Below are 6,177 nucleotides of genomic sequence, written 5' to 3' on the forward strand. Positions count from 1 at the left end.
CCTTCCCCAAAGAACTACTGACAAAAAGTCAAGTTTGAAAATTTTTTATAAAGCCAAAAGCAATTGTGTATATAAACACCTCAGTAAGAGATTCAGTAAATATACGGGTACTAATACAAACATAATCCTACGGAAAAGTCTCAGTCGACTAAGAAACAACACCAGTATAATTTCCAAGACCACCAGGCTTGCAAGGATTGCTATGATTTGGGTCTTGGTAGGCATGGAAGAAAAGAAGAAATACATCCAGATAAATCTGTCCCTACACTATACTAAATGACATCCCTACAACCAGGTTTTCTCCTAACAAAGGTGTCAGGCGTGGTGACTTCCGAAGAAGTTCACTCACTTAGTTCAGACTTAGCCTATCAAACTCATCTCGCATAGTAGCTCTCTGCCTACCCAGCATCTTTCTTCGCCCTCGTGCGCTTCTGCTCTGCTCTGCTCTCCTCCCGGGGTGCTGTCCCTAATACGAAACCCACAATTCGGATGACACGCCCTAAGGGACGCCCATCTCAAAGTATTAGTTTTCAAAGTGGCCTCATTATGATGTCTTCCTCCTTGTTCGTTGAAAACGGCCTTGGGTCCCACAGTCGTCTCCTCTTGAAGTTGCTTCCCTAAAATTCCACAGCCACTCCTCCAGGTCTGGAACTACCATCCTAACTCTCATACACAATGGGCCCTTCTCTACTATCTTTGGTTAACCTTGCACCTGCAAAGGAACGCACATAAATCGATTCACATTAACATGCTACATGCAATTAATTCTCTAAGGCAACCTTCTAGGAAAAAGGCGGTTTCATGATTTAATGTTAAGAGAAACATTCCTAGCTCGGCCTACACAATCCTCTATACCCACCTGGGCCTCCGTACGTTTTCGAGATATCTCCCTCTAACATTGGCAAACAGTTTCGTTCATTAGGCCTACATAATTATAGCAAGTAAAGAATACATTTTCTAACTAAACACCTCTATGTCGTTACATGAATACATTAGTGAAGTACTAAACATGCATTAGAATACATCAATGCCTATTTAAGCATCCTTTACTTGAATTAGCATTACTTCACAAATACATTTCTAAGTTAACATGACATTAGTATTTCAAAAGCACTTTACGTTACAGCTATGTAAAATTCTGGTACATGAGTTCATAGCTTTGTATCATTCTCAAACATAATTATAAACCCCTATATATGTGGGTGCGGGTTACTTGTGAATATGATGCACCCCTACAATTTCTAACACAGTTTTTGCGCTCTCTCAGTCCCCCCTTTGATGACCTGTGTCATCACCACCAACCCACATTCCTTGGGATAGGAACCGATCTAAACAGCACTTGTTGCAACATTTCCTCACCTGAGCATTTCTAAAGCTCTTAAGCTTCGGTATTGATTGTCCTGCAACTCCTCCATTCTCTGTGCCTGTACCCTCACTGATCTAGCCAACCTATTGGACCTATAGCATTTGTACAATCTCAACAAACCCCATATTCCAATCACACAGGCCACTATAATGATGAGGGGCTCCAATATGTATTCAAGAAAGCTTCTTCCCAGGTTTGCAAACCAACTTCCAACACTTCCAAATCCCTTGCCAACCTTTTCCCATGTATTTTCTTGTGTCAAATCGTTAATCTCATAGTGGATTGCAGTAATGTTGTGGTCTGGAATATACGTGCAACATTCCTGGACCTTCAAAAGTTTACAGACTCCGCCCTCTTTTGCTAATAGGACGTCTAAGGCAAAGCGGTTTTGTAAAACCATCGCCCGTATTGACAACATCTCACCATGAATCAACACCAGTGATTTTGCCGTACTCATCGATAATTTATCCACCACCGTTGCTAATCTCCATATCTTTACGTCATTTAAGATCACTCCCAGCATTGGTATCGCAGCTCCAAACACATCTCCCACTATTGCACCGGCACTTTCTCCTCTCATCACTCTTGTCAACTTGCCACCCTCTACTTGAGCAAAATCCTCAGTGTGATATATTTTAGGAAAGATAATCGCCAGGTAACATGTCCCATACCACTTATCCGGCAACCTCACGTACGCATTTCTTCCACAAACAAAATACACCGTAGGGATCACTTGCACCACACTCTTCAGAAAGTCCTTGGTGTAATATTCTATTTTGAAAGTGTGTTCACAAGTTGTCTCGCCCACATACACATTTTCGTAATACGTCTTTGGCCTATGCAAACACAACTTCCCTTTCTGTACCACATCTAAGGCTATCGGACCATAACTTCCCTTTGACTTATGTCCGAGCTCTTCATCCGTCCAATCTACCTTACCCTGACCCGACGTCTATAACTGCTTCTGCTTTTGGTATCTGTCCTCAACCTGTTCTACGAACTTCTTCTCTACCTCCGTCAATGAGCAGGTCAAGTTGTGTCGGTGTGCATATGAGGTATCTATGGTTTTCGTTGAAATGAAAAAGTATCTAAGTCTATCTTCTGATTTATAATAATCCCACTTGTTCAGATGCTTATAATTTGGGACTTCTGGTAACACAGCATCGTAATTCGAAAAGAAATATTCAAAATGAGATCTCCCATAAAATATGCTAAGCAGCAAACTACATGAGATTCCATACGTTAATGGCAGGTGATGGTATCTAATACCCTCGTCTACTGAAGCTGGCAACTGCATACACACATAACAATCTTTTGCATCCATCGCATCAATATACTCATACAACAGTTAACATAAGCATTCTTCCCAAAGTTTCCTTTGGACAAATCAGCATGTAATCTACGGCTTTCTTCAGCTAGCAAAGCTTTCTCGGCTCCTATGTTTACCTCTTTGTGGCTAGGCGTGGTAGGTGTAGGTGTTCCCTTGACCTCCACTTCCTGCTCTTGTGGTGCTAAATAAGAAACTAAAACTACTACAAATATAAAGAAAATCACTAACCCTAATAGTGTACCTATAATACATTTTGCCCTACGAGTCGGGTTCCCAGCCTCCATGGTCTCAGACAGTGTGATTCGATTCCAGCAGCAACACAAAGTCTCGGCAATACAAAGTCTCTTGCTGGGCTTTATGAATTTCTCGAACCACACCTAGAAACAGAGATCCCCTTTCAAATTTTCGTTGTCCATTTCGTATTCAGGTTTCCCTACCCTTCTCCGTCCTCTAAAGGGATGTCCCTAAATTTCTTCTTCTTCCACTCGGCTCTAAGTAACTTTAACAGCTATTTACAAAGTCTTTACTGCGCATCAATATTCAGATTCTCCACAAGTGCACAGAGTACGTAATCCAAGAGTTCCATGTGAAGGACTATTCATTCATAGGCAGGTATTTCAGGACCAAATGTAGGAATAGTCAATCTATTTAAGATCAAGTCATTTATCTTGCTTAGGAGAGGGGGGTTAGGAACAGTGATTGTCAGTAAACCTTCGATTTCCAGTCCAAGCACCAACAGTATCACTTCCAACTTATAATTAGGAGCCGTATCGGTAACCAGCACCGACCTCACCCTCCCGGATCTCAGTACACCTGGCATTTGTCAAAGGGTAGGTCCACTCCGGAGTGGCGCATCTTCTGCAAGGTACTCTCACCCTCCTTGATCTCCTCGGACCCTTTTCCTCTGACTCTTGGCTTTCTCCTTCTGGGTCTGATTCTTCAGATACAGGTGCAAGATCTCTTTCAGAGGTCAGCCTCACATTCAGCCTTTTCCGTCTTTCAGGCCAACTTGCCTCGGTGCCCTTCACTCCTCTGTTCCTCGTCGGCACAACCTGCTCATCCCTGCCTTCAGCCCTTTCAGAGTTGAGATCACCTTCACAGCAGCTTTCCCATTCAGTGGCAGATTGAGTGTCACTGCCGTTGTGATCTCCCCCAGCTCGGACGGATGAGTTACCAGCCTCCTCAGATGCCCCCACAGCTTGACTTGTCCCCTCTTGTGGATCTTCCTCCACAGCTGGATTTTCTTCAACGAGAGGAGCTGTTTCTTCCAGGGGCGCTGGGACTCTTCGGGTGTGGGAAGCGTGGATCCAATTTGGCAGTCCACCACACTTCACAGCAGTGTTCGTCACCAAGATGACTTGGAACGGCCCTCGCCAGCGGACGTCCAGGCAACTCTTCCTTACGTGTTTCCGTACTAGAACCCAATCTCCGGGACACAGGTCGTGACAGAGGTCTCTAGAAGTCGGTATTTCTGCCGTCTGCACCTGATGGGACACAGAATGGATGACGTCAGATAGTCCTTTGCAGTAATCAAGAATCAGATCATCTGTGATATTCAGCAAGGCCGCTGAGGGGACGATGGCAACCTCATAGCTCTTCCCATCAACACCTCATGAGGTGAGAGTCCCGTTCTCCTTTCTGGTGTACTACGCATACTCATTAACACCAACGGTAAAGCATCTGGCCATTTCAGAGACGTGGACGAACACACTTTCGCCATTCGTGCCTTGAGTGTTCCATTTATTTGCTCTACTATGCCAGAAGCCTCTGGCCGATAACTACAATGCAATCTCTGATCAATGTTCAGTGCAGAACAGAGCATCTTCACAACTTCACTGTTAAAATGTGTTCTTCTGTCCGATTCCAAAGAGGTCGGGACCCCGAACCTAGGCACTAACTCCCTCAACAATAATTTGGCCACTGTGAGTGTATCGCACCTACGAGTAGGATATGCCTCGACCCATCTAGAGAACACACATACAATTACCAAGACATATCTAAGGCTGTTACACTTTGGCATCTCAATGAAATCCAGTTGCATTCTGTTGAAAGGCCCTCCAGACCTCCCCACATGACTTAGCGTAACTGGTGTCCTCTTTCCAACATTCATCTGTTGACACGTAACACACCTCTGACACACCGCTTCTGCAGCCGTTCTGAACTTGGGATTATACCAAGTCTGCCTGAACACTCGTATCATTGCATCTCTTCCCAAATGCACAGAACCATGTATCTGTCGAGCCATCGGGCTCACCAGTTCATTCGGCAACACAGCTTTCCCATCTGCCGAAATCCACAAATCCAGATCTCCCTTTGTACAGCCAAAAGTCACCCACACTCTTTTCTCGAAATCTGATGCTTGCTCTTGCATTTTCCTCAATTCATCCCAAGTATCTGCCACTTCAAGTACCATGTTTAGCTCTGTCCCTCTATGTATCCCCTCGACAACCTGGTCGGTGAATGAGTAAGCTTGCTCGGCACAATAACGTGCAACCTCATCAGCATATCTGTTTCCCAGGGACACAAAATCCGCACCCTTACTGTGTGCTGTACATTTCACCACTGCAATTTCTGCTGGTCCCTGCAGAGCTTCCAACAGTAACCTGACAAATTCTCCATTCCTGATAGAGGAACCTGATGATGTCATATTACCCCTTTGAGACTACAACTGACCGAAGTCGTGAACCACACCAAACCCATATCGGCTGTCGGTGTATATGGTGACTCGAATTTTGTTGGCTGCCAAACAGGCACGCGCCAACGCAACTATCTCAGCCACCTGAGCGGAGTGTACTCCTTCTAAACAGGCAGCTTCGATTATTCCATGAATCGTGCAAACGGCAAAAGCCGCTCTTAGCTGTTCAGCATTGTCTCTTATACATGAGCCATCCACTAAGAGAATTTCATCAGGGCCTTCCAATGGCTCATCGACAATGTCTGGTCTAGGTTTGGTGCACAGTTCAGTCACCTCGAGGCAGTCATGGTCTTCACAATCATCATCTAAAACATTTGGCAATGGCATCAATGTAGCAGGGTTCAAAACTGAGCACCTCTTTAGGGTCACATTCTCTGCAGCAAGTATAACCTGCTTGTAACGTGTGAGCCTGTTGTTAGTCAGGTGCTGCGTTTTGGTCCTTGTCATTAACAATTCTACTGAATGTGGAACGTGTACCACCAATGGATGCCCCATCACAATGCTCTCACATCGCTCAATGCTGACACCTGTTGCAGCAACGGATTTGAGACATCCGGGCAACGCTGCGGCTACTGGATCTAAAGTAGCTGAGAAATAAGCAACTGGTCTACGGACTCCTCCGTGATCTTGGGTCAAAACTGCTAACGCGCAACCTTCTCGCTCGCAGAAGAACAATGAAAACAATTTGGTGTAGTCAGGCATTCCCAGGGCCGGAGCACGACATAAGTCCTCTCTCAACGCTAGGAAAGCTATCATGCAGTCTGTGTCCCATGGTACCGGATCACT

This window comes from Lissotriton vulgaris, unplaced genomic scaffold (genome assembly GCF_964263255.1).
Source record: "Lissotriton vulgaris unplaced genomic scaffold, aLisVul1.2 SCAFFOLD_1912, whole genome shotgun sequence".
Lineage (NCBI taxonomy): Eukaryota > Metazoa > Chordata > Amphibia > Caudata > Salamandridae > Lissotriton > Lissotriton vulgaris.